Here is a 23,662-nt window from a genome sequence, read left to right as displayed (position 1 = left end):
GGTGCTTTTCCCACCACTCATCTCTGTGCTGGGAAAACTCTCACCTGCTACGTATTAGGTTGATGGCAAGGCTGTAAGAGCAGGACTAATAATGATGCTAGAACCTTCTACATGAAGGCTAGGGTGGTGAGGTGGAAAAGACGACAGGGCACCTGAACTTTCAGTAGTTTTGGAGAAGAGATTTTAGCTGTTTGTACAACAACAAAGGCACAGGAGCCCTCTTGGAACCAGGAGTTAGTAACATGGCTTCTCCCCCCAAATCCTGAGAAACGTATTTGGTTAAGTGTGCTAGGAATTGTAGCTCTGTGAGGAGTAGACTACAGTTCCCAAATTTCGGTGGGGGTGTGTGTGTCATGGAGCCATGGCTGCTAAAGTGGCTACTAAATGTGTTTTAAAAGCACAGTGTGGATGTGAGCTTATACAGCAGTCTGCATCAAACTCAGAACCCAACTTTGTGCTCTCTACAAGGAAGAAAGACCAACTTGAATTCAATGAGCCTCATTCACAAGTAAGTGTGCATCCTCAGACCACTTATAGAACATAGATATTTTCCCATATTTGAGTGTAAATCATTGGGATGGAATGTATATTTTATTTCACAAGCTTTCAGTAATACATTAACCTCCACAAGCGAAAAATATGCTTAAAAGAGTCTGTACACATATACATAGAATCATACAATTAATTGTAGAGTTTGAAGAGACGACAAGGGTCATCAATTCCAACTCCCTGCAATGCAGGAATCATAGCTAAAAAATCCTTGATAGATGGCCATCTAATGTCAGTTTAAAACCCCCAATGAAGGAGAGCCCAAGGTAATACTACTACTACTACTTTTATTATTTATACCCTGCCCATCTGGCTGGGTTTCCCCAGCCACTTTGGGTGGCTTACAGCATATATAAAACATAGTAAAATATCAAACATTAAAAACTTCCCAAAACAGGGGTGCCTTCAGATGTCTTCTAAAACTTATGTAGTTCTTTATCTCCTTGACATCTGAAGGGAGGGTGTTCCACAGGGAGGGTGCCACTACTGAGAAGGCCCTCTGCCTGATTCCATGGTTGAGCAACTCTTATCCTCAGTAAGTTCTTCCTAACATTTAGTCCGAATCTCCTCTCTTGTAATTTGAATCCATTGGTTTGGGTCCTATCCTCTGGAGCAGCAGAAAACAAGTTTGCTACCTTACGAAAAAGAAAAAAGGGGGTTGGGACCAAGCTTGCTCCATCTTCCATGCGACAGCCCTTCAGATATTCGAAGATGACTATCATATCACCTCTCATTCCCGCCTCTTCCAGGTTAAACATACCCAGCTCCTTCAACCGTTCCTCATAAGGCTTGGTTCCCAGACGCTTGATGTTCCAGCTTGTCAGTACCCTTCTTAAACAGTGGTGCCCACATCTAGACACAGGATTTGAGGTGTGGTCTGACCAAGGCTGAATAGGGCAGTACTATTACTTCCCTTGGTCTGGATACTAAAGCAGTCTAGAATTGCATGTCATTCCATGGGCCCCAATTTAGGAGTTTCTTTCCCAGTATACTTTGGGTGTAAACTCTTTCTTTGGCCTTCTTGGCTCAGTTTTTTTTTTAAAAAAGTCTTGATTCCCCACCCTCACACCATTTTGATTCAGGGTAAGTTTGCAAATCGTTGTGTTGTTGTTTTAAAAACCCAACCCTTAACTTGGCTCCATAGTTGTCAACTTTTCCCTTTTCTTGCGAGGAATCCTATTCGGAATAAGGGAATTTCCCTTAAAAAAGGGGAAACGTTGACAGCTATGCTTGGCTCCAAACATTGGATGCTGCTGCGCTACTGGATGCGCATTCCTAATGTAGAAGCACTGAATATAAACAATAGAATCGAAACCTGCGTAGAAACCTCGGCTTTCCGCACGCGCTTTGCATTGTTCCTGCCGGAAACTTTCCTCTGCGCGAGCACCCTCCTTCCTCTTCTTCTTCCTCCTCCTCCTCGTCCCCTCCCGACCCCCTGCTGATATTTCCTTTTTTTTTTCCTTTTTTTTTTTAGGTGATTGAAGGGGGAGCCGGCACAGGCGCTTCCCCTTTAAATTCCAGCTGTGTGGCTAGGAAACAGCTCTTCTCGTTGCAAAGCGCTGGGCTGGGGCTGCTGGTGTGAGACTGTCCTTCCACTTCCTGGCTCCGGCAGCCGGGAGAAGATCTGATCGCCCCGCCGAGTCCTCGGGGGAGAGAGAGAGGAAGGCAGAGGAAGGAAGGGGGCAGGCGGCGCGACTCCTCCAGACAGAGGGAGAGAGAGAGAAGGCAGCCACACAGCCGGGGGTACCTTTTGGCTCCGGTTTCTCGGCTGCCCTGGGATCGGTAGCCTTCGCGGCATGTGCAAGAGAAGGATGGAGGTGGCTGGTTTCTAAATCATCCTGAAGACTATTTCCATAGTAACCTGCCGAAGTGGTGCAATTTGAGCGGACTGAGGCTTTCTCTCCGCACTTCCAGGATGCTATCTGACAGGTAAGGCTTCCGGAGGACCTTTGGACCGCTGGTCGAGGGTCTATAAATATCCATATGTCTGTGTCTCGATTATCCTATGTTTCCAAAGTTGTCTTTAGAAAAAAATATCGCTTTTTCCCAATTTGATTTATTTACCTGTATTAAAGAAATGATGTAATTTCTGGGCTCCTAACCCTTCCTACATTTTTTTTTTTTTTTTAAATAAAGACAGCTGGGGGGTGGGTGGGAATGGTTTTTTTTATGCTTCTGTTCTTCCGTTATTGTCTTATAAAGAGAGGGATGTTGGTAAGCCTGAACGCACAGTCTTACTGAACGTTTTATTCTGTGGCGTCGGCGGCAGCGGCGTAGATTGTGGACTAGTGACTTTAGGGAGCCGGCTCTGCTTGCTGGCTGCTCCAGAGGCGTGTGCCGAGTAGCAGCACCTTTGGCCCAGGGCAGCCTTTGCAGGCGCCGGATTGATGGGCTGCGAGGGGCTTTTTGGCAGATGAGAGAGGGATGACGCTTCCTTACCTTCTTTGTTTGTCCCCTTACTACATATTCTTTCCTCCGCCCCATTTTCCAGTTCCTCTTCTCCCACCCCCTCTGTTTGTTTGCCGGTTTCTCTCCCCCCCCCCTTTTTGCTTCTTTTATTGGGGTGGGGGCGGGCGAAGGCGTAGGAGAGAGAAGCTGGAGAAAAAATGCATGATGTACTGTGCCTTAAAACCTGAAATCCGGAGAACACCCAAAAGCAAACGCCAATATTGTCATCCCTTCTCCCGCCCTGGCTGGCCTAAAGCAGGCGATCAGCACGTTTTCGGTACTTTATTGATCTTTTTTCTTTCTCGGGGATTGTAGGTGCAGATGCATGTTGTGTCTCTCCAGCAGTGCAAGGCAGGCTGCCGCCCCGCTTTGAGAGGCGAGACACTATTGTGGTGATCAGCGTTTTCTCTGGGAGATGGATGGCACCTTGATCTCTCCCCAAAGCAGTCATTTAAAAGGAGTTAACGCTGAACATCCATTCTCCCCTGTAAGACAAGAGGTTGGCAGCATTAGGGGTGTGTGGGCTGGAGAGACGGAGGAGGGCGGGTGAGGCTTGCTAGTGGCTGTATTTGAAGTGGGGAGAGTCAAAGCAGAAGCTGACAGTTTGGGTGTTAAAGTGTGTGTGTGTCTGCGCGCGCGCGCGTGTGTGAGAGAGGGAGGGAAGGAAGGAAAGCGGGGAGGGGAGGGGGCGAAAGTAGAAGAAAGCAGCCTGTTGTTAATTGCCTAGGTTACAGTTCCTGCATCCATGCCTGCCTGGACTCTTCCAAGTCCTAGTGCCTTCCCTGTTTCCAGGTTGTATGCATCAGGTACAGCTGGAGAGTTCTGTGGTCCTGGGTGGGTGTGTTGCAACAATCTGATTCTGAAAGGGAGTCTAGCACTCAGTTAAATTGAGATGTGGGCAAAATGTATCTCAATCTAGCATTGTGTATAGAATTTGACTAACTTCCTCTCTGGCAAAGGTATTGTGCTGTTAAAGGTTGCCCAAAAGGAAGAAGGTGGATCTTTACCCAACAATCCATTCCAGGCTTGGGATCTGCACATTTTCTGCTAATTTCTGCCTGTCAAGTTTCTGTTAAAGGTACAGGAATCCTACCATTAGAATGCTGACAACCCAGTGTGAATATGGTGGACCCTCATAACGTTGTTGGAAGCCCGACTTCCTCTATGATTTATATTATTTGGACTATTACTGGTGGAACTTTGGACACAACCTATATAGCTTGGCCTAAAGTATTCTGATTTGGGGTTGGGAGTAATGCACAAGCAGAAGTATTTCTAGGGTTGAGACGTGAGCACTTGGACTATTGTATTCTCATGTGACATTTTCCAGCTAGCAGGAGTGGCCAGTACTTTTTGCATTGGGGACTGGTAAAGCAGAAGGCAGGGAGGTCAACTGTAGGTGGAATCAGAGCCAACTAATTCTCGCATTGCCCCCATCTTCCTCCCTGCTGAGTTCTATAAGGGCAACACTGAGACTAAGAAGGAGGAAGCTAACAACGTAAGAAGAGCCTGCTTGATCAGGCCACTAGCCCAGCTCATCATCCACTTCTCACAGTGGCCAACCAGATGCCTTTGAGAAAAGTATGACGGCAGAACAAGTGACAGGTGGCTGAGGGCAGGCTGAAGTTGGTGGGGCATTGGCCCATTTGCCTTAATAGACAATCCTCCATTGCCAACTAGAAATGACAAGCTGTTAAAAAATAGATAGTAATATTTGAGAGAGATGGATGGGTGTTGTAATGATTCTAGGGGTTGCTCATGCGTAAACCGGTGCTTATCTCCCCGGCTGGGTGCAAACACCTGGCTGGGTTGCCTAAGTGAACCTTTTCTGTCCGGACAGCCACTCACCTGTGGCTGACTCAATCGCTGGCAGAATCCGTCAGTGGGCGTTTCTTAAACTTCTTCCAGCAAAGAAGCTCTTTGACGCCTAGTCTCCTCCTACTCTCTCTGCACGAAAGCCTTCTGCGCAAGGAGGGCATGGGCAGCGGAGGACCCCTACTCTCCCCGCTGGTCCCAGGCAAGGAGTCATGGGACTGCCTCGCCACTTCCCCCATCTGCCCCCCTTCTCCACTGGTGCTACGCTGATTCTCTTCCCCAGAAGATGGGCTTCTTCTCCCAATCCCTGGACGCTCTCTGGAATCCCACTGGCTTTTGCTCTCTCCCTCCGGCACTGATGGCAGTTCCCTGACAGGTGTGTAAATTACATATTGCTTAACACCCCACACCTGACGAGCAGTAGCAAGAATCCAGGTTCTGTTTCCATTGGAAAATCAAGGCACAGCCAAGTTGGCAGAGTCTTAGAAATATGGTTTATTCACACATGTTTACACCAGAAGCCTTCAATAGAGGGGGGTACGGAACATTACACCCCCAAGCGTCTCTCTCATTGCTCCTCTCATAGTTTCAGCAAGGTTGGGTCCAATGCAGCAGCCAATCATGGCCACTGGTCTTTCAGTGCAGCTTCGTAGAGCCAGCACTGTATGGGGTTCTCCCTACTCCCTATTTTCTCATGCTTATTCGCTTGCCAAAAAAGGACAACTTTTTTTCTGGGTGACTCCACACCCATGTTTCCCAGGCAACCTTCCCCTCTGCCTTTGCCTTGTAGATGGCAGGGCCGTCATCTCTGGCTGAAAAAAAAATTCAGCCAGTCAGCTTTGATTAAATTCCGGTATCCCAGAATCTAGAGGGGGAAATCTTGCATCCAGGGATCTGGGGATCCCTGCTTCCACACTAACCCATAACACTTTATTGATTGATTGATTGATTGATTGATTTGATTTGATTTGATTTAATTTGATTTATATACCACTCTTCATCAAAAGATCTCAGGTTGGTTCACAAGATAAAACCATGAGATAAAGGCACAAATAAATTGTTAAAACAGAAACAACTAAACAATACCTCCTACAAACACACTTAAAAGGCTGTAGAATATTAATTGACCAAAGACCTGGTTGAAGAGGAAGGTTTTTGCCTGGCGCATAAAGGTGTATAATGAAGGTGCCAGGCAAGCCTCCCTGGGGAGAGCACACCACAAAAGGGGAGTCATTGCAGAAAAGGCCTGTTCCCATCCTCCAGACCTCACATGGAGCAGGCACATGAAGAAAGGCCTCAGAGTCCATATATATATATATATCAAATCTAGCCTTGCTCACCCTGGTAACTGTAGGGCTGATGTGATCCAGAAACATCTGGAGGACCGCAGGGTGGTGAAAGCTGCTATAATGGATGGCAGAGTGGACTGATTGAAAATGCCCCAACTGTTGTATTGATGGTGACAGGAAAGAGAGAAGTGCTTGTTTAAGGGGACCAATATATTGACCATAAACCTGTATTTGGAAGTTCATATCAAGTGCAGGTACCTAGAATGAAGTGCATTTACTTGATTAGCAACTAAGCCCGTGTCAACACTGTTCAGTGCTGATGCATTCCAATGTGACTTTGTGTGGCTTATTCCTGCTGCTGAAACACAGGGCCAGTTATGATGCTACTTAGTACTACTGCACAGAAACCATTTCTACAAGGCTCCATAATGCACTGGAATGTGAGGTCGGTTTTTTTGTAGGAAAATATGAAGCCATGTCTTATGCCCAGGTCAGACTATTGGTGCATCTGGCTGAGTACTAGCTACTCTCCAGGTCAGAAGTCTTTTCCTCTCTTACTTCCTGGGACCCTTAATAGAAAAATGCACTGAATGAACTTTGGACCTTCTGCAAGCAAAGCAAGTGATTTATAAATGGACCTATGGTCCATTTCCCACTTGTTTCAGTATCCTTGTAATAAGGAAGTGATAATTTCTATGTCACTAATTCATGCTTTTGTGTTTGGGAAAAACAATATATGTATGGGTGTTGGTGTAAAGGCAACAATCTATTTGCAGAATTGTTGCATAAATAGATGTTGAATTTCTGGAAAAGAGCCCTGGGGCTCTTTAAGAAGCTTGCTTGACAAAGTGCTCAGATACCAGTAACATAACAAATAACATAATTTGTAATCATGATAATATTACTGGAGAATGAATGGTGCACGTGAAATTTTAACATTCCAAAGAAGGACCCCATAGCCTACTAGTACCTATATGCAGATTTGAAGGGAAAAAAGGCAATTTTTGGTGGCACAAGCTGTCTTGGGCTAGAGTTTGCATCACCACATGCATCATTCTTGGCAATCTATGAAGATTTATGCAATAATACATTTGCATAATGTGGTGGACTATTGTTTCATTTCACCTGCAAGCCCTGGCTGGTTGGCTACCCCTGGCCGCTGTAGAATCTCTGTATTTAATAAGATGATTCCATAATAGTAACTTCAGGCTGCAATGTCTCATTGCCATTCAGCCACATAGAATCACAGCTATTCTTTAACCAAAATGCCAAGGAAATGAGAAGTAAGCGGCTGTTGCATCAAGAAGATAGTCATCACTGCTAATGGACTCCAGTGAGAGACTAGAGCAGTTCTAGGCGGGTTTTACTAAAATAATAATTTAAAAAGACTTGCAGGATCCAGAAAGGAAATACATGCCCCAGCATGCATTTGGATAAGGTCATTTATCACTTCCTTCTTAGCATAATTAATTATCCAGTTTATTTTATCAGCTTTTAATGAGGGTGAACTGCTGAAGGATTAGAAAACATGCTTTCAAAAAGTAGTAATTTTATGCCTCCCTTCTCCATTCAATAAACAAAAATGTGTGTGTGTGTGTGTGTAGTACAAATAAGAGACTCATCATTATCTATTTTTAATGGCTTATCTCATGGGCTCTCTAAAGAAAAAAACACAATGAAATGTAAGCATTACTGTCAGGAGTCTAGTATACCTGTTACATCTTGGAACTGGTCTTCATAAACTCCAGAAGAGCCCAGAGCCACCATCCCTGCCAAGTCCATGGGGCTTTGAATCTTTTCAGCAATACTGATTCCTAAAGCTAACTTAATGAGTTTTATGCCATTGACCTGATAATAAGGGTGTGTGTGTGGATGGACTGATAATCTGTCTACATTGTGTTAGCTAATTCTGATGATATTAAAGTAATCACTGATTGTTACTGGAGATACACTGAGGAACTTTTAGGCATTCATAATAGAAACTGATACTCTTTGGTCCCTATCAAGGGCCAGACAAATGCACAATTATTTCATTAAAAAATTATTTCCTGCCAGATACCATCGTGCTGAAGCTTTTGCTCAAAGCAGGCAGAAGACTGATTAGTCATCTAACGAGTGAAAATAGTTTAGTTAAAAAACCACACAAAAAAACCACATGGATGGCTCTTGTTTTAAACATGTAAAATCTGCAGGAGATTAATTTTGCTTATAAGCAAATTGTATGCGCAAGCCAGGCGCATGGCATAAGCACTGCTAAGCTATTTTAGAGAGAATGCTGTTTTTCAGCTGATAGAACCTTCACTGTCCTCCCATGTAAACAGACACGATTCCTTTACTAGATGTATCTAAATCTGTACTCCTATTGGGGGGCGGGGCTATAATATTAGAATAAATGTTCTAACAGTAGGATATGTTTGATTAGAACAGGCTGCCTTGGGCAGTGGGTACTCCGTGGATATCTTTTAAAAAGAGGCAAACACAGCTGTATGTCTGGGGTGCTGTAGTTGCTGTGTTCTTGGTCTCTCCAAATTTCAATTCAAGCCTTGTTGTTGTTGTTTAGTCATTTAGTCGTGTCTGCCTCTTCGTGACCCCATGGACCAAAGCATGCCAGGCATTCCTGTCTTCCACTGCCTCTCGCAGTTTGGTCAAACTCATGCTGGTAGCTTCGAGAACACTGTCCAACCATCTTGTCCTCTGTCGTTCCCTTCTCCTTGTGCCCTCCATCTTTCCCAACATCAGGGTCTTTTCCAGGGAGTCCTCTCTTCTCATGAGGTGGCCAAAGCATTGGAGCCTCAGCTTCACGATCTGTCCTTCCAGTGAGCACTCAGGGCTGATTTCCTTAAGAATGGATAGGTTTGATCTTCTTGCAGTCCATGGGACTCTCAAGAGTCTCTTCCAGCACCATAATTCAAAAGCATCAATTCTTCGGCAATCAGCCTTCTTTATGGTCCACCATTCAAGCCTAATAAATACTACTATGGGGTTGAATATAATTGCGAATAATGGCTGTATTCAACCAATTTCTCCCCCATTAAAATTAATGAGCATGATTGCTATATCCATTAATTTCAATAGGTCTACTCTGAGCAAAACTTAGTTGAATACCACCCTTGAGGCCTTAATTCCTTCAGAGGACATCTGCTTGGAATGTACCAGAGCTTGAGCCAAAGTGGGAAACCTAAAGTGTGTGGGAGATTCTCTATTTGGTGGTAACAGAAATGCACTCTGAACTTGTTCGTGGGCCTTTTCCCTTCTCTCTCTTTTACTTCACACATTCCAAGGTTGAGCCTTGACTTATTAAAAACATACTAAAGCTAAGTCCTGGTGAACCCTGGCACAAGCAGAGCCTTGAACATGACAACTGCAATTCCACTGTTTGACCGTTTGTAGTGTTATGAATAATACTGTATACCAGTATTACGGCATGCTCTCATGAACAGTGGCATAATGCATATTTCTGCCATCTTCCACAGATCAATTGCATCTTTCAGCCAAGTCTGAAAGTATAGAATGTGCTTGGAGACTGTAGGCATTCCCTGCCCCCCCCCAAGCTGGTAGAGAACATTTACATTTATGTTGCCATACTTGTCCTTTTAAGTCAGCCTCCAAGGCAATGTTGTGGTTCTTGTATCATTGCAATTCAAAGTTAATGATCCTGAGCTTCCTGTTGAAATGATGAAAATATTGTGACATAGCAACACAGGGGATAATTTTCAACCCTGAGGTTTTTTCCAGCTCTGGTTTGAAATGCAGCAGGAAGCCTTAGGTTTATCTTCAGAACAGAAACAGCAGTGCCTTACCAGAAATGTATAATCAGATATATTTTAATGTTTCGGTATTAAGAGCATTGCATTTATAGAGCTGCTGTGAGAAAGCAGGGGCGGCTTGATAATAAGAATACCAAAAATAACCATTCTGTGCCTTTTTATTGTAATGTTCCTATCCTTCTCTTTAAAAAATATGGCATGCTGTCTAGGGCAGAAGAGCAATATTAAGACTGGTGTTTTCATCCCACCCTCTGAAACTACACTATGTGATCTGAAGGGAGAGCTTAAAAATCCTATAAATAAGCTATGTGCAGTGATGTTATGTATTATCCCATGGTTCCTCCAGCCCAAGACACTTTGCTGCTTACTGCGAATAGCAAGATGGTGTCCCACCCATTTCCATGCATGGAAACCATGATGGGGCAGTGTTCTCATTCCACTTCACCTGAGGATAGTGGACTACCTTAAGGGGCACAGGGCAAGCTGCATGACATATCCAGCACTGTCCTCCAGGACCTTCCTGCTTCTCTGTGTTCCCCTGCACCTGCTGTCTGAGGTAGCTTTCTCACTCTGTCTAAGGGTAATGCCAGCCCTCAGTTGAATGCAGCTATACTCTAGCAGCAGATACGTTTGTATACATAGGCTGCATGCTGAGGGAGACCTGGTATTGCAGGGGAAACTATTTTATAAAGTTGCCATGCCAACAGCTGTGCTTTGTTTTACCAAAGAATCCCATTGATCTGGTTTTTTTTAGTCGAAAATATGTGCCAGTATTTTTAATATGTGTCATGTGAAACATGATCCTATGTAGGCTAGTGAAGGAATAAGTTCAGAAGGACTTGCTCCCAAACAAAGCGTTCACATGTTTACTTGGCATGCCTAACTTGGAAGTCAAGTCCCTTTGTGTTCAGTGGAATCTATTCCAGAGTAGAATGTGTAGGAATACATATCTTCTGCCTTGCAATAGCTTCTACAGAGTAAAGCTGTCCCAATCTTGTTCAGTTAAGACTTGCATTGGTAAAACAGGGACGTATGAGCATGAGAACAATTAAGAATCACATCATCTGGTTCATGGGCTAATTTCTGTGGCAAGAGAGGCTAATGCATGCAAGTTTCCTTCTGTTGTTTTTCTGCCTTTTTATTTTTTAAAAAGAAGGTGGCAGAAGAGCATTCCCCCCCCCCCCCAAAGGGTGATGCTGATCCTTTTCCAGTGCTAGGCCAAATATTTGGCCATAGTGTGAAAGATTAAATGGGGATTAGCCATGCTTCTGACAAACCCATCTGCATTGGTGCCCAATTCCTTTCAGCAAATCTGGCTCATGGACTGGAATAGTAACTACAGAGCTTGGTGTTACTTCATTATTTCATTTAATGATCAACTCATTTTAAAAATAACTATTGATTAATTGATTTACAAGACTTGATTCATGGGGTACGATGCCTTTCTCAAATCTTTGTCTGCCCAGCTTTGTTCTGAATCCACTCCAGTGTTTGATCCTTTTAATGTGTTTTCTTGAGAGTTGACATTTATCCACAGTGGCTTATTTGTTGCTTTCACATTTTTGTTTTACGTCTTTATATCCCACTAGTAACCATCAAGAGATTGGGGCACCTTTCTTAGATTAGGGAGGAAAAACAAGAGTATAATAGCTTTATAAAACTTAGAACAGTGGTGACTGAGAACAACTTTTCTCCTTTCATAACTCTCGGACTTGGAGTCGCCCACTGAAACAGGTTCAAGGGTGATCAAAGAAAGTGCATATCCACACAATGTGTAATTTAGGAAGCATTCACCTTAGGTCAGAAGTGAGTTTTCAGCCAAAGGGCTGCATTCCCTCATGAGTCGCTTTCTAGGGGTTGCATACCGCTGGTGGGCGGGGTCGGAGACCAAAGTGGGAGGAGCAACAGATGTTACTCCCATCTTAGTTCAGCCTACATCCTCACCGCAGGAAAGCTACCTTCCTCTCATCTCTCCATCCAGGCAACCATGAAACTTAATCAAAGTTCCAGCCAAACTAAAGCACTCAAGGAGGGTGTATAGTGCATGCCCTCAAACATTTCTCTGATGAAAATAGGGACGTCCCATTACGTAATGATAATTTTACTATTTATACCCCACCCATCTGACTGGGTTGCCCCAGCCACTCTGGGCAGTTTCTAACATATATAAAAAATAATAAAACATTATTTTTTAAAAATAAAAAACTTTCCCTGTACTGTACAGGATTGCCTTCAGACAGCTCAGGGGTCAGATAATTCCATACCCTCCAACATTTCTCCATTGAAAATAGGGCCATCCTGAGGATCAGATCAGAAGCTGGGACAGCTTCTCTAAATCAGGGACATCCCTGGGAAACAGGGACACTTGGAGGGCCTGATAGAAGGCCCAGTGTGGTGTTCCAAGAGTCAAGTAGCGACCTGGAGGGGTCATGCTTGGTCCTGAAATTCTCCACTCATATATTAGTCCCCTTATTTACCTTTTATAAATGTAATCTGGGATCCAAAGACATATTTTAGACAAGTCCTGGATTTTAGAAAGTAACCTGCTTGGTTATTGACTTTCCCTCTATCCCTGGTTAATGACAAAGCCATACCACATTGCTTTTGATATCCGCCTCTGTTTGATTTTTCTAACTGCTTTGTTGTCGTGTGTGGGAGGGGTGGTGTGGAAGTCCAAGGTTGCTTTGGGGAACATAGAGTTAGTTTCATTTTCTTAACGTGGTACCCACCCCATAAAGAATGTGAAAAATAGTAACAAGATATCCATTGTTTATATTAAACAAGCAAACAAAAAACCCAGGTGTCAAAAGTACCTTCAAATTTAGCAAGATCTGTAGTGATCCCAAAGTGCACTTGTTATAAGCACTGAACACCTTATTCTTTGAGCTTGCATTGCACCAGTGCCTTTCCCCACATTGTTTTATTCCCAACTGCACAGGCAAAAGGGGGAAACCTAATATTATTGGGACATCAGATTATTGATAGGTGAGCATCCCACCCACCTACCAAACTTGTCTGCACCCAGTAGTTAGATGGAGACAGTGGAGTCTTTTTATATTTTGTGTTAAAGGAGGAATGTATTGTGTGGAGGTTTGCCGTGTTAATACAAGCTTATCAAAGGCATACTTTACAAGCATAATTGGCACAATAACAATCTGAATAATTTCTCTGTTCTTTACATTTCTTTGGCCTAGCTTCCTTTGCTTAGCCTCTCCGTTACCACTGTTCTTCATTCATGAGATGCAAAGTAAAGCAGGTACTGTGCTGAACACAAATATGTTATCAGTTCAGATGTCTACAAATAATGACATCAACTCACATTTTGTACATGCATCATTTATATGATGCTACTGCTGTTATTGTCATGCAGCCATGATTGTTGTCATTATTATTATTGCTTTGAGTTGATCTTGTTCTGCAGAAGCCTCAAGAATAAGTCAGTTTTGATTAAGGTTATGTAATTTGATTTTAAAAGGTGTCTTATGTTGGGCACAAGATGTAAATTACTTTTCCCATTTAGGTAGATTTAGTTTCTTGTTTATGCTGTTACCTTAGGGCTATCTTTCCATGATCTTGCCCTTAAGATGTGACTTGATTAAGAACAAATTTTCATTTAGCATTTGCTTTACATACATGGAAAAGTAATTGCTAAAAGTTGATTTTTTTATGTAGATAAAAGTTTCAACAGAAAAATTACTCAAGTGACTTCATGCTGTGAAGTGTGTACTACATTTTTATGGGCTATTCCTCTGCTTAAGTGAGTAATATCAGTCGTTTCTGTCCTTTTAATGCTGACACTTGCTTTCTGAGCTGGCATTTAATTCATACAAGTGTCACTGAACAATTTTTCCTCCTTAGAGTTGATGGGTACAGCCCACGAAAGATCAATGGTGTGCATGTTATATTGAAATTTAATGGGAATTTCATATGACCTTACCAAGGTAGGCGTCTCTGTTCTGCAGTAATGGTGGGCTCTACTAATGGTGGTCTGTTTTTAGTATCAAGTTTTTATTAAAGCTTTTTTAAAATGATACAATAAGATGAAAGAAACTAATCTAAATAATAACAAAAAACAGGAAGATACGGATGGGGTGAAAGACTCCTCTTCTGAAGGTAGATCTTGACCCTTGTCTCATACAGAAAATGATGGGCCCTCTCACCTCTCACCTGGGAACCCTCATCCTGGGAGTTCTTTCATTCCCTGCCTCTCACTCAGGGTCTTTCCACCACCCACCCTCCCCTTCCTGCTACAGATCTAACAGAGCTGATTTGTACATTTCCCTTAGTTCAGATTTCATGTTGGCACCTCCATCATGCCTAATACTAGTGAATACTAATGAACCAGCTCATCCAAGTTTAGAGAAACTTGATTAATATCAACAATGCTTAAAAGTTGTAAACTGTGCCTATTGCCTCTCGCTTTCAGTTTCATTTTTAAAGATAATGCTTAATTTTGTATCAGGCCAAAGGTACTCATTTTGTTTTCACTTCACCGTGTAGTGTTTTGTGTGACTTTGTATTTTCTCACTCTGATCCATTTTCTATTAATGGTGGAATTTACTGTTTGGTAAAAGAGTCATGAATACTGTCATGCAGCTAACTTAAGGTTATGATCTTTTGGACTAGGGGGAAAAACACAGGTGCTTGAAGAATGGTTTCACTGTTGCTCTCTTTGGGTTCTGACAGTACTTGCATGGTATGCTGTGTCTTATCCCTGGTGAACTTTATTCCTGTTTTATAAGACACATACCCCTCCCCGCTCTCTGTACTTAATGACACTGTCATGAAGTCAACTAAGGAAAAGCCAAAACAGCAGCAAGGGTGTCTTCTCTGTTGTTGCATGATAGTATTGTTCACTCAACCACATCACAATCCAAAGTTCTTTCTGTTACTCTGAGCAGGTCCACACCATACCTTTAAAGCACATGACTTCTCCCAAAGGATCCTGGGACCTGTAGTTTCCCTCTCACAGACCTACAGCTCCAGCATCCCTAGCAAATTACAGTTCCCAGGATTCTTTGGAGGAAAGTCATGTCCTTAAATGTGCATTGTATGTGGTATGAATGTATGATGTGGATCTGCTGTTACATTTAATTACCCAGTGAATTTCTTTTAACATCACAATGTAAAAACAATTTCCTTTGCTCGGATTCACCAGAATATGTATGCAATAATGTCTGTCCAGAACTGATATTTGTGTGGTTGTTTTACACCTTAAAACCTGTAAAGTTCTATGCATTGGTTAAGTATACTATGTCATGATTTTCTCAGCTTTCCTTGTCTACTTAATTTAGCTGGAAATCTGTGGCCAAACTTAATCCTTCATAGTAGGGCTTCCTTTGGTTAGCCTGTTCTCTAATTGCGGGTCTTCTGTGGAGGCTTTTGCTTCTTGTGATGCTACTTTGCTTTAGTGGTATAGGCCAGCTGCCTTTAAATAAACATGTGCAATTCTGCAAAATTACTGTGAAAGGCTGCCAATTAATATAGAGTGTTCAAGATTGGTGTTGTCACAGTTTACTTTTGTGTGTGTATATTCAAGAATAATAATTAGGTACAGAATAATAAAAATGTACAGATATTTGTCATTCTTGAGTCAGTAACAGTTATTGCAAAGCTTGATGAGTGTAATAAACTAAGTAACAATAGAACAAATAACGATTTACCCCCCACAAGACCCTCTCAAAGTAATATTGTTTTGTTTTGTTAGCAATACACAATGCTTGACAAGCTACAGAATAGGATTTTATTTTAATTATCTCTACATATGCATAACAATTCTTCATTGATTTATAGATCAAATAATGGTATTTTGCTTTTTTTTTTGCCATACTGAGTTTCACTGGGAAGGACAGGGTAGAAATTTAATAAATAAATAATATTTGGGTCAATGGGTCTCTCATTAATTTCAGTAGTCTGTTGCATACTAACCCCCCCCCCAAAAATCTTATTAGCTAGTTTTCTATAGGGATGATTTCTCTCTCTCTATATATATATTTGCAATGGACAAAAAAGTATGCTTTTAATAGTTTAGAGTGTTAAAATTGTGGTAGATCTGCAAAACAGGGAGTGCTGTTTCTATTTAACTTGAAACAAACAATACAGGGAAATGTATTGCTGCAGGAAAAATGCTGTTGGTTAATATTCCTTCCCACCTCTTGAATGAATCAACTGGAACTTGGGGGGTGGGGGGTGGGGGCGCAAGACAATAGGCCTGGAGAAGAACATTAACTTAGTCTTCCTTGTTTGCAGTCAAACAATGCATTGAATTTTACAAGAACCTTCCTGCTCCCATTCTCAAAGAAATGTTTTCCACTAAAGGCTTTATTGTCACAAAATAACTGCTAGTGCTCAGTGAGTAAAACTGGCTAGCCCTTCTTTGGAAGAAATGGGTTTGATTTTCCATGTACCTAGTGTGAAAATTTGAGTGTGTGCCTTAAATTGTTGTCTGAAGATGCACAATTAGGTGCTGAAACATTAGAGGTTTTTGAGGCAGAGCAAAAGTAATAGTATCACCTGAGGTGAAATTAAACTTTGCATCTCTGAAATATATGCATATTTCAGCAAAGCATTTATCAGACTTTCTGGTGGTTCGTTTTAACAAAGTCCTAAAGAAGTTAAAATGGAGTGGTGGGGATATATTCAGCCAGTACCAAAAACTGTTTCTGCATGGAACAAGGTTCTACTTCCTTTAATTATACTGATTTGGGGCATTCTAAAAATATGGGTCCAGCATACAGCCTAAGCATTTTTTCCCTCCTTGCAATCCACCAGTGTAACTACATGCCACCAGGGGGTGCTCACATGGCAACTTTATAGTCATCCAAAAAGAAGAACAAAATAAGATTATTGGAACCTTACAAGGATAAGAAGGGAAACTTCAAGAAAATTCTTTCTGCCACCTTCTATTATAGTGAATGCTGAAGGAAATGACTGTTGGGAAATGTGAAGGAGAGGGTGAGAAGGAAACAGTGAGGCAGGGATTTTGCCATGGTGCTAAGAAAGGGCAAAAGCTTTGAGGCCCCACTGATAAATTTTTCACATGAAACTAGGTGAGTGGATTTTAGGTACCTTCTTGTGTGAACATAAGAGACTATTTCAAGCTGACAAATTGCCGCAGCATTCATATAACTGCTTGGTAATCTGTGCTATTTGGTCAAATGAGGAAAACTTCTACCTTACTTCAACATTTTAGAAGCAATCTAGGGAAGCAGGGGAACGACTAAAATTCTGCCCATTACTTGGCAAGGCAGATATGTTGACTAACACCATAGGTATATATGGAATCACTTGTTATAAACTGCTACTTGGGAAATCTGTAGCCTGTGGCAGATTTGCACATATATGCTCAAGGACCAGAGTACATTGCTTTATATGACAACTTCCGATGAGCTTTCCAAACTTTTCATTTTGGTGACACACTTTTCAGACAGGTGTCATTTTTGTGACACAGTAATTTACTTAAACTAACCCCTTTCCAGCTCCGGGAGGAGTGCAGAGGAGAGTTCGTGTGACACACCTACACACTGCAGCCGACACACTTAACGTGTCGCGACACACAGTTTGGAAAGCTCTGTTCTGATTACTAGATGGTGAGTAGTGCCTGATTGCTCTTCCCACGAGGTGCAGGATATTTAGCAATATTGCCTATTTCAAATCGTTGTTCCTTTGCCATGATAAAATCAAGGGAATAGTACTTTTTTAGATGGATTGACTATATACTGAATCCATCCAAGGGGCTAGCTGCGTTCACTTATTTACTAGTCTGTGGAAGGAAAGTATAATGAAAAAGTAACTTCACACATGATCGTATGGCCCACCTGTGTGTACATTAATGAATATAAGCATTACTTCCGCTGACAATGGAGGCAGAACATAGTCATAATGGCCGGCATCCACTGATAGCCTTTTCCTCCATGAATTTGTCCAATCCTCTTTTAAATTCATCCAAGTGGGTGGCAATCACTGCCTCCTGTGGGAGCAAGCTCCATCCTGTAACAATGCATGGTGTGAAGAAGATGATAACAGGTGTTTCCAAAAGACAAGGCTTTGTATAGCCCACCTGGCCCTGCAGAGCCCACTGCTGCAGACATCTGCCCTGGATCCCTCGTGTGGGGTGGCTACAAGCTACTGTTGAATATTTCTTTTGGAGGATTGGAACTTGAGGCTAGGCAACAAAGTCGATCTAAGATAGCAGCTGCCTTGCACAGAGCTGTCACCTCATTGGCTCCCATCAGAAGAACACTAGCACAGGTAAGACTGCCAAGGCAGGGACCCTACCAGTGGGCATTATGCCATGGAACCCGCTATGCATGGTGCTGGCCCTCATATTAGGAAAGTTGCATGGGATGGTGGTTGAAAAGATGTGGGCGATAATAATGCATTTCAGCGCATAGACAAATTAGCCCCCGACATCTCTATTCATGCTCAGTTTGGCATTTTAACCAATATTTGGGGAAGACCTCTCTTGGCCCAGCAGTATTGTTCGAATGTTTCTTGTGTGGTTTGTTTGCTTACAAAAAGGGGGAAGATGAAAAGGCAGTGTTTAAACTGACAGTCATTTGATTTGCATTTGTAGCAGGCGCTGCCTCTCTTGTTTAGAGGCTATACAATTTTCATTTACAGCACGACACATGCTGCATTCATCAAGAGGATTAGCTGTATTCTGTGAATTAGGAGGACAACCTTGCAGAGAATAATGCATTTGACTACATGAAATGCTTTCAGCCTGTTTCCTCCTATTTTTAATGCCCTCCCCTGAAGTTAGCATGTTTGTCTAGATCCTCCTTATTTCTGTCCTTCAAAATGTGCTTTCTTTAAAAGATATTGGATCTAGTTCAGGCTTGCATTGAAGTCTTATTGGCAGTGGTTAGGAGTTGTGTAGGACTAAGGCCAGTGAGACAATAAGACAGAGTTGCTCTCAGTTAATTTGTTTGGGTTGAATCTATTTTTAAATAGTGGTGGTACATTTCTTCCCATTGTAATGTCCAGACTCAGATTACTTTCATATGTGATTGACCGTATTATCGTTCCAAGAAACAGCAGTTTAATTCCATGCAATTTATTGAGTACTTTGTCTTTTATAAATCAGGCTTTGAAAAACTGAAGTAGGAATATTAATGCTAAGATTTTAAAGATGTCTGGAGAATTTGGATGTCTATCGCAATTAGTTCTAAGAGGAAGTGTCTGTCCAAATCTTGGAGGAGGGTTTTTGGAAGATGCTTTTGTATAACGATGTTGAAAAAGCATGCCTTATGTCTTTAGTCTGAATTTCAAGGATTTCCACCCCCATGAATGTGAAATAGAGAATAATAATGTAGGCTGGATTCCTTTTCTTTTTTTTCAATCCTCTCCTCCCCATTTCCTTTCATGATTAACTTTCTATCCTATATTTCATTATATTTGATTAAAAATAGACATTAGGTAAAATTTGCAGGTGGAGGATAACATCATAAAAAAATCGTAATTGTTGTTTCATTTTTGTTTTGATTCTGATCAGTGAAAAAATATATTGACATTCTATGACATTGATATCCTGGCTTGGATATTAATTGGATATTAAACCACAGTTCACAGTTTGTAATTACCAGGGAACTGCAGTGTAATAAACCCCAGAAATATTGCATTCTGATGTATGCAGCAGAAGCTGGTCCAATAGGACTGAATCCCATCAATTTGTCCTCAGCCAGTCCCCACCTTCCTTCTTGATTGCATCCAGCCCTCTGCCTGTCACTTCCTCTTCCTCAGTCTTCGTGTTGCCCTTGTAGGACTCAACAGGCAAGAGGATTGGCAGCAAAACTATAATTAGTTGGTTCTGCCTGTTATCTGCTGCAGCTCCACCTATCATTGGTTTTGGTTTCGCCTACTGTTGCTCTCCCAGCCGCCACCGGATGCATATAAAAAGGAGGATGGAAGGCAATAAGGGGAGTGCTTGATGACCAGGCTTGTTCTCTACTGCCTATGCATGATGATCCTGCCTTCCTGGACCACTAGAAATTTCTCTTGACAAATCCCATATTCTGATCAGGCATAGCTATAGAAAAAAAATTGTAAGGATGGGTTTGTTCATAATTGTTAAGACCCACAATACTTAATGTTTACTGTATGTCTGCTTCATTTTAGGAGTTAGAAATAATGGTGTTTGTGTGTGCTGCAAGGGACCAGGAGTTTGTGATTCATTACTAGTACTGAAATCAATGCTCATAGTGATGAATGCACGGGAAGAAAAAATACTGGCTGGGTCATGTGCTTCAACATTACTTTTCTTCACAGTATTTGCCTTAAAGTTTACCTGGGAATGAACTGGGGGTGCAGCAGCTATGTAAGGAAATGCACTGGCATTTTCACCATCTATGGCCTTTTTTCTTTTCTTTTTTTTAAGTTACAGAAGTGAAGGCAAGTAGATCCTTCAGGGCAATTGAAAGTAACACAGTTGGTGAGGCAAAATCTGTTAATTCATTCCAGTTTTATGTAACTTCTGATTTAGGTCAAAATGACAGCACTGCAAGATGTATGTGAGGTGAAAGCCAGTGCAGCAACTCTCAAGTATATAAATGAAGCAGCATGCCTCTTTGAGCAAGAACAATCCTCAAGAGCATATCACACCCAAGCTCAGCACACTCCACCGGTTCTCTGCTTGCTTGAGGATATACTTCAGAGTCTTGATCTTAATCTCTGAAGCCAATAATAGGCCAGCTTCATTTCTATTTGAGTCTGTCTTGCATCAGCAAAAGTAGATAAGGTCGGCTGCCAAGACCTTTCCCCCAACATACATATTTCAGTTTACAATATTTGCAGCTTTTTTAGTTTAGAAAAAGGCAGGTAAGGGGGAGGAAAGACACACACATGATAGAGGGGTATTACTGTTTGCAAGGTGGGGAGAAAGTGGATAAGGGCAAAAACTTCTCATATTATTAGAGAATTCAGCACCGTGCAATGACGCTTAATTCAGGACAATTTTTTAAAAAATACTTCTTCACACAGCATATAGTTAAAATGATGGAATTAACAGCAATGGCCATCTATTAGGATAGATTTAATAGGGCATTAGACAAAATAATGGGGGATGTCTATGCTCTGCCTCCCGCTTTGAGAGGCAGCATGTCTCTGTCTATACCACTTGCTGGGAATTGTAAGTGAAGAGAGCATTGTTGCATGTAGGTCCTGTTTATGGACCACTGTGAAAAGACTAGATGGGTGGACTAGGTGGGCCTTTGGCCTGACACAGCATGGCTTTTCTTATGTTCTTACTTGAATATAGTTCTGTATACGTTTCTCCAAAAAGGAGTCGAAGTATCACCCAAAGGCTAGACTAGCAAGGGTAGTGTTTAATGTTGCTAACTTGATTCTTGGCTCATTTGTAGCGGACATAGGAGCTGTGTCCAGAACATCTAGGACTAAAGAAAAACTGTCCAAACTCCCTTGTTGTCTTGGCTGTTTCCAGCCAAATGTTGCTACATTTAAAGTATTGAAATGCTGATTTTTGCTCATGATTTTGTAACGCAACACTGCATCGCCCACAAGAGGGAGGGATTGGCAGGCTTGGAGTTAGGACAAAAAGTGAAGAAGTCAAAATTACATTCAGAACAAATTCTATGTCACCACCAGCACCCCGTACCAAAGCAGCACAATTAAGCATTGCTTTAAACAACCAGAATGAAGATAATTGAGAGTGGGCTGAAACCCAGATTAGAGAGAGAAAGAGAGAAAGAGATTTTGTTGTTTGGATAGGTCACTTCCTGTTTTGCTCCAAGAAGCTGCTTTTTAAATGCCCCCGGAGTTGGAAATGAGAACTGCCTCTAGGAATCAGTGGAGAAATATAAGAAATTGAAGCTGCTTAAATTAGGGAACTGTTTGCCCACCTTTGAAAAGAAAAGCCCAATGAGGAGTGAGTATGCTCAGTGAGCATAGAATACACACAGGCACAGAGGAGGGGAGACACAATGCAACTTCTGGAGTCCTACCCCATTCATAATGAATACTGGTCAATTTGGAGAGGAAAAAATCCTTAACATTTAAAATTGCAATGCTTTTCATGTCAACAGGACATACCATTATTCCCCACTCCTCCTTCTTAAAATCAGAACTATCCAGATATGCATCACGGGTGGACTAATATAGTCTGGTTTAAATGCAATTTGCTAATATGTATTGTGGGATGTGGGTTTCTGTATTTTTTACCTACCTGCCTTCCAGCCTCACTTCTTATTTTCATGGCCTGAAATTTTTCTGCCTTGCATTTCTGAATTCCCCACCATTTCTTCCTTCAAAATTGGTAAAGTTGAAAAAAAAAAAGTCCACCCCATGTTGTGTTACATCTTTCTGATTCCCTTCTGTCGGCTTGGGGCTGATAGCATAGCCATTAATTGTCTGCTTTAATTATTGCTGTTTTTACAGTAGATGCATGCTGCTTTCATGTAAACTGTAAATACTGCAACACTTAGAACATCCAGATTCTTCAGATGCAGCTGGGCATGTTAGTTATAGTCCTGCAGCAACTTTTAATTGAAGTCCAGCAGCTCTTTCAGGGAGCTGGCTAAGAAGAATGTTTGTGCGTTTGATTGATGGATGTTGGGAATTAATTTCTGCCAATGAATATGTCTGAAAGCATGTATCCACGCACCATGCTGTGGACATTTGAAAATCTGCACCTTTGGCCAAAATTAATTTACCGCATAGTATTCAAAAACATCATTTACTGGATAATAGAACTGAGAGGTTTTAGAGGAAATGAATGTGTTATTGTTGTGACAGAAATGAGAGAACAGACAACACCTTCCAACAGAGACATAATAGAGACAATGTTAAATAAAAAGACAAATCTGTCTAACAAGATGGATTTGGGAAGAAATGGTAACAAAATTGCAACAATATGGGAAGTACATTTGCTGATAAGCATTGTTGCAAGTGACTCTGTGCTGGTAAGGGAATTATTCCCCTAATGTTAAGGTAAACATTACCTTTCTGAGTGAGCGGATATTCAGAATTGTCTTGGAAGAGAAGTGAATTCACTTGCATCCCCCCCCCCCAATGTTTCAAACAAAGATTTTATTGCTTCAGTAAGAAAGGAGACCTTGCCACCACTCAAGCTTGACTACTTATGGAGAGGAAGGTTTAAGCTTGCCAGCTCTGCAAGAAATTCTTCCTAGAAAATAAATGGAAAAATGCAAGCAATATTTAAAAGAAGTGGTCATGAGAGGATTGGATTTGTCACAAACATGTCATCAGAGGTGTTGGTAGTAAACTGGTTAGCTGGTTAGTGCCTGACATGCTAAGCCAAACCTTTGTACTGAGACTACGAGGAAGGGCCGGCTTCCAAAGAGGAGCTCACAGATTCGTGGATCTTTCCTGGTCCTTTTTGCTGCCACGCTAAGCCAAGCCCCAAGGGACAGGAAACTGGGTTTGGCCAGGGGATCATGTTCCAAATTTCCTCACCTCCAGTGGGACAACTTTGACAGGTGTTGACAAGAGGTGATTGGTGGTAACCACAGCCTCCTTTGAACTTAGACAGGCGCCAGTCACCTGAGTGGAGCTGGGAGCACCTTTAATGATGCTTGCTATGGAGAGAAAATATGCCTTCATCTTTAAATGAGGAAGCAGTTTGCAATTAAAGCTCTTCTTCCAGCACCAGCTTCCAAACCACTTCCTTTGAAGAGGGGGAAATGATCTGTTTTTAAAACAAAGCATTTACTCCTCTGCAGAGGAAGCAGTTTGGAACTCCCTAGTGCAGCTGATCAGTGCTGGCAGGGGGTCCCACTTGCAAAAGGAATGACCAGGAGCTCCATTTTAAGCTCCCAT

The 23,662-nt window shown here is 42.0% G+C and overlaps 1 protein-coding gene across 8 annotated transcripts in view; it reads left to right on the top strand.

Moving 5' to 3' along the window:
- The first annotated feature begins 1,754 nt into the window (after positions 1 to 1,754).
- Positions 1,755 to 23,662, top strand: part of NAV3 (neuron navigator 3) — a 430,222-nt gene continuing 408,314 nt past the window's right edge. For 3 of the 8 annotated variants that reach the window (XM_080971315.1, XM_080971312.1, XM_080971311.1), the window contains exon 1: positions 1,758 to 2,478. The gene's annotated coding sequence lies outside the window, so the exon portion shown is untranslated. Of the gene's footprint in view, positions 2,479 to 23,662 lie in introns of all 8 variants that reach the window. The other 5 variants (XM_080971310.1, XM_080971316.1, XM_080971313.1 and 2 more) reach the window with 4 other exon arrangements.

Source organism: Podarcis pityusensis (assembly GCF_964106645.2).
Source record: "Podarcis pityusensis genome assembly, chromosome: 10".
In the NCBI taxonomy this organism is placed as follows: Eukaryota; Metazoa; Chordata; class Lepidosauria; order Squamata; family Lacertidae; genus Podarcis; species Podarcis pityusensis.
Note: the sequence above shows the minus strand (reverse complement) of the source record. Positions and strands in the feature narration are given on the sequence as shown.